Here is a 6,561-nt window from a genome sequence, read left to right as displayed (position 1 = left end):
ACCATCATGAAAACCACTAGAGGAAACTGGTACATTAAAGACAGTATGGATTTCAGGGGTCAAAGAAGCACAAATTATCCAAGTCTGTGGTTTGTGAATAAAATTATTTATGATTAAAAAAAATATATATAGCTATGCGATTGAATAGGGCCTATTATTTAAAAAACACAACAGCTATTGTTATACCAGTCTTATATTCCTATTATTTTGGTTGGATATAATTGTTCATGTGGATTGGATAAGCACAATATTGTAATATCTAATCAAATTTAAGAATCACCAATTACATTTTTGTATCTTTAAGGCCAAGTAAAAAAAAAAAGTAGTTTCTCGTCCTAATATTTTTAAAAAAGGAGAATGAAAACACTTTTTTTTTTACTCCGAGGTGGCAAATCCAAGATGGTCGATGAGAAACAGCTACTACTTTGTCACTTTTACCAAGTAAGACACATTGAAAGCAAATAAATGAAGCACTAGACATGATTCACATCATATGCATCCCCTACCACGAACGATTGAGAGAGGAGTTTTACTGATGTGAGTTAGCCAAATTTTAGTACATTTCGTAAAAAAAAGGAAATAAAAAAATTAATAAAAAAAAAAATTGGTGAGGTAGAGTAAATGTATGCACGAGGGGACGAGAAACTATTAATTTTTTTTATTTGGCCTAATAACAATGAATAAGAACATTTTTAGGTCTTTCCATGTTGGACTGCCTATTTTTAAAAAGAAAGAAAGCAATGGGAAACTCTAAATAATAAAGACTATAAAAAGTGCTGTATTATTTTTTTCTCAAACATGAAAGTATTCTGATAATAACTATTAAAAGAGAGGTATATAGAAGATAAAGTACATTTGTATATTTATTCCTAGGGTTGATCTAGTCATCTAGTTTAGTTATATATGCATATTTTCAGAGATACAACTACTATACAACACTTAAATCAACAATTGTGATTAAAGATCTAGATAAGAACTTTCCCAAGAAAGATGATAAATTAAGGGTAGCTCTCTTGGATAGTTGCAAATTCAACATCACACAGGCTAGGTCAAATGCATAAATCAAGGCTATACAGGTAATTAAGCCAACACAGGCATATCTCACCACAGCTTCACCTTACTGAACTGTTAATGAGGTCCATAATAACAACTTCAGGGGGAATTAAGACCCATTACTTTACTCACAGCTAGTTTACAAAACATTATGTTTATTTCACAATTTTTTAAGCCTAATGTGACATCAATAACAGTGTGATAAATTAAATGTTATATAAGAGGAGAATTTGGATTTTTGATAATGAACGTACAGCTACAACTACATCAAATTATAATTATGCATACATCCATATTACAAAGTGCATTTAGTACACACAGAGGTTTAAAACATAAACCATAATAATCCTGTCACTGTGAGACAAAGCTATGCAGTCCCCTGTAATAGTTTTTCTAAGACAGATGCTGTAGGAATTAGACCTCCACCACCACCTTGACAACTAGTAAAGTAGTACAGTATCAAATTAAAACCAAATATAATACTAATTATCAATATTAATGAATGATTAACCAAGCCTAGCTACAAACGGACCAAGTAGAATGACTCACTTTAAAATAAAGTATTGAAAGTTATTGAATATGTGCGAGTGTGCGAGAATCAACTAACTAACAGTAGCTTCTGTATTCTAAACTTTCATATTAAAGTGAGGGCACAAATGAAATTGATGCCAATACTTTGATTAGCTAAATCTATGGCAGACATTTTAGACAGATTCACTTACTCTGTGGTTCAGAAACTTTAAATGCATTGAAGTTTGCATTCTAGTTATTGTTATAACTCTAAGATTTCACTTTGTAATTTAAATTTAACTTGAAATCAACTTGGCCTATTGAAATTTCAAAATAATCATTTAAGGTCAAATACTATGAAAATGAGAGTTCTATTTTTAAATCTGAAAACACTTCATTATTAATGTTAATGACACACTTAATAGCCATTTTAATCAATGTACAGCTTTCACACAACATATAAGGTTTAGCCTCAGGTGGTCCAGATTACTAATGCGAATTTTGAAACTTCCTGCCTCCGGGATGGTTTATGGAGCCTGCTTCGCTCACTGATGAGTGGTCCCACTGAGATGGAGATGAATTAAAGCTGCAACTGACATCAGCTTGCTTCATCAGACCCCATGAGAGCAAACTGGCCACTCATCAATCTGTGAGGTTCAATGAAGACAATTGGACCCAATTTGGGTGATGTGTTGGGCTCATAAATGTTATATATGAACTTCCAGGCCAGGAAGATCTTGAAGTTCAAGAACACAGGGAGTAATTAATGTTTCCTTTGAGATGATCAAGTTTAAATTTGTTAGTTTTTAGTGCATTTTTGATTCATACGTTTTTTTTTCTTTATACTTTCTTAATACTTTATACTACTGGTATTTATTAAAGAAAATTATAAAGTCCTGTAAAAATGATTCCACAAAAATATATATCTAGGCCTGTAATAAATGTAATATTGTGAAGAAAAGAATAAACTTCTATTTTTTTAATAAAGAGAAGGAATGTTCAAGATTCAATTTGGGATATAATATGGACGCTATGGTTGCTTTGAGAAAAATAACCTCTTTGTCTATATAAAATTAATTAGATTTTGATAAGATTATAATAAAAGTATTCCTCAGTCACTACTTATCATTATAAGAACAATACTTTCTGCATGATTGTAGTCTATGGCGGAAGTAAATGAACAAAACAATTACAGAGGTTATCAATCAAGAATAAAATACCAATAAAAAAGACGACATTTTAAGTAGGTTATTTTCAATATTTTGGAGAGCAAGGTTTTTGTGGCGCCACTATGGTGCTATGGTAGCAAAATAATTAATAAAGAGGCTTGGGAAAGTAGAATGACTTGGAAAAGTAGAATCATGGAGACTAACTTTTATCATAAACCACATGTTTAAACAGAGCAGCATTTTTTTTTCTCAAAAAAATTCATGAGGACATCAAGATACAGTTAATACTCAGACACACTTACAGTACCAGTAGGCAACTGATATAAAATCTATTGTTTTGGGTTTTTTGTGTAATTAAACATGCTCTTTCAATAAAAAAAAATTCCAAAAACAAATTAAAAGATTAAAAATTGACAGTAGCCTATTTCTTATACTTCAATAGAAAAAAAATTATGGTAATATTTATGATGAAAAAAACATCAATAACAGTTTTATAGGATACTATAAGTTTTTTTTTTATAAATTCTTTAATTATACTTAAATATTTATCAACTCAATTATCTTTAAATAATTAAAGTAGATAATCAAAATATCCAGTGCTTGATCACCAAAGGGCAGACATTTTTTCTGAAAACTAAAGACAAAGTGACCTGATTATTATAGAATATTATATAGTACTTTTTCCCACCAATATTAAATCAGAAAAACGACAAAACTGAGAAAGACTCATAAACATAATTTCTTCTTTTTGTATCATAAAATTGAGACTTAGTTACTTTCAAATAGTTACATTTCTTTCAAATAAAAGTCTTTTATCCCAGTGGGAGGGGGGTAGGTCTAATATTTTTTTTTTCACAAAACTTATTTTCTTTATGGTATTTATAATGAATGATAAAAATTTACTGTCAGAAAATTCCATATCAGTGTACAATAGAGAAATGATAATTGTATCTGTAAACAAATCTATATACCCTCATTAGAACCTGCATGAAGGATGTAATTAAAGAATTCCTTTCTTGTGAATATGATATTCTTGGAACTGATTACACGCTGTTTGGGTACGGGAACAGCACGAAGCATTTAGGGAATAGGGAGGAGGGACGGTAAGAATGTTACCGAATACTTCCAACATTAGCCTAACAACCTTCAGGTGTTTTAAATAAATAGTGCGAATATGAGGAATGCGTAGTAGATGATGTTACCTTTTTCAATCAATCTATTGTTTACCAACACGATAAAATTTCATTAAAGCAGTGTTCTAATACCTCATTCAAACAAAAGAAAGACGTGCTTTCAGTCAAAAAGACAGGAAATACCTCAAAAATTAAAATAAAAATTTGAATACTCATTTGAAAGGTTTAAATTAATTATTAGCTTCCAACAAGAAACAGATCAGAAAAAAGTAGTCTTCACCGATTAACAGACATATTACTACAACCTCAAATTGAATCCCAGGAAATTTTAAGCATCTATGATAAAAAAACATACAGGAAAGTTGTTAACAGTATTCAACTCTCCGAAAATTGACAGGGGATACTTTTTTTAAATCTTAAGTTAATGACTTATTTAAATATAAAAATTAAGCAATTCACAATTGGAATAAATTTTTTAATTTGTATACTTCAAGACATACATCTGTTTCAATATTCCCTACATCTCTTTAACATGAATTAATACAAACCTTGTTAAAAACATTGTACAAATTGATACACAAACAGCGATGATACAAACAATGTACAGGTAAAACCTGTAAATAATTTCTAGCATGATCTGGCATTTATTGAACATTTTTATACTGCAGTGTGTTCAGAGTTATCAACCTCATAGCCAATCACAGGACGGACAGCTCGGATTTTTATATTTGCTACTAAACAAGTTCAAGGAAGAACGATGACGAAAGAAACTTAAGCTGACTCAGACTGCTGCCCACTATAGAAAAGTGTATTTAATTTTTTTAATTTAGAACATGCAATATTACACTAGTTGTTTTCATTACTGTTTACATTCTTAAAATAGCCATATGTTTGCTGAAAATACAGTATCTCACCACAACATTTAACCATGCTCATAAATCAAATCATAATCATCAGCTAATAAAATTCATTTTTATACATCATTTTGTTTTATGGAATAAAATATTCTACATGTAATAATCTGCCTTTATAGTTTGTTGACGTTTTAAGTGCGCATTATGATTAATCGTAGTGAATGTAACTGTTCTACAATAACTCACTGTAAATTGATGACTAATGATCATTCAGAATAAAGAAATGAAAAATATGGCATATTTTTAACTTTCATCAAGGGCAGATTCATAAATAAACCAGAAATCCTAATGAATTTTATTTTTCAGACTTACTTATCTAATTCTCAGCAAAATATAGAATTTAGATGGATGTCCATTTATTTTATTTTATATTAATGTGGTGAAAACACACTAATATTGTCATATTATAAATATTGCTTTATTTAATAAATATTAACTATAATGTACATATTTGAAGACAATTTATTAATACCATGGTGTAAATACAAAAAAACAATAGTAGGGCCTTGTTCTAACATTCTTGCTTAACCATAGAATTTTTTTAAATAATTCAAATTCTGTATATTTCTTTGTAATTAAATAATTATCATCCCAGCAACAAGAAATTATAGAAAAGTAATAGAAAGCATTGTAGTCTGGTTTCCAAAGAAATCAATAACCAGATGAAGTGCAAATGTTAAGGACATCAAAAAAAGACAAACTAGACACAAAAACACTACACATTTGATGAAACGAAAGGAACGCATGGAAGGTGTTGAAATGTGGGAGACCAACTTTACCTCCCAATTCTATCAACACCTCAGTCTTATCTTTATACAAAGGTGTAGCTGAAGGCTTAATTTGGAGATAAAGGTAAAATATCTCTAGAGTCTCACAAAACTGACCACCCAAAAGATTTAACCAATAAAATACAAGACAACAAAGAAAATTCAATCATATATTGAACTTAAATTGGAACTCACAAAGGGAGAAAATAATTTTTAAAACTTTAGGGAGAAATGTAATTGTAGGATGATGTTCTATCTATTGGTTCTTGACCTCATGTTAACACCTCACTAGTAAAGTCTTCATATCAGCACTAATTTGCAAACATTCCTACCTAGTTCTGAAGCCAGGTACCCCAGAGAAGAGTTCAAAGCACTAAATTGGTCACACAGAAATGCAATGGAATGTTACTAAGGCTGAAGTTATGCGATGAAAACAGGAAAATGCTGTAAATAACATTCCTACAATTTAGTTGCATGTTTGATATATGTATCCTTTCAGGTTGAATCTGAAAGGAAACATTTAATAAACTAACAAGCTATGCTATGTTATGTAACATAGTACAGTAGTTTCAATAAAGGTCTAATTACATCATAATGTTTAAAAAATTATATAGCTTCTTTTCATATATTGATATGACTATGTATGTAGGTCTACTGTGGCCTATCATTAGTATTTAATATAACATTTTTGTGGGGAAAAATTTTTAATATATTTTACCGCGCAAGTATAAAGATAATTAAATTATCAACTAGAAATTGCAAATTGCAAGTGAAGTGCTGCGAAGTACAACTGCATAAAATGTTCTTCGAACAAAATTATTTATGCGAGTCAAATGAAAATAATGAATAATAAAAATATAACAAATAATATGAGCACGACCCATTGTTATATTATTAGAACAGCGTTGGTACAATAGTGTTTTGCTGCAGTGACATCTCTCTGCTGGCGATGGCTCGCTGCTGCTGGCGATGACTCGCTGCTGGCGAATCGATCTGCGCATGTGTATAAAATGGT

Source organism: Anneissia japonica, unplaced genomic scaffold (genome assembly GCF_011630105.1).
Source record: "Anneissia japonica isolate Jap-2015-1 unplaced genomic scaffold, ASM1163010v1 scaffold2692_len624387_cov171, whole genome shotgun sequence".
NCBI classification, from domain to species: Eukaryota; Metazoa; Echinodermata; class Crinoidea; order Comatulida; family Comatulidae; genus Anneissia; species Anneissia japonica.
This window is presented reverse-complemented; position numbering follows the sequence as displayed.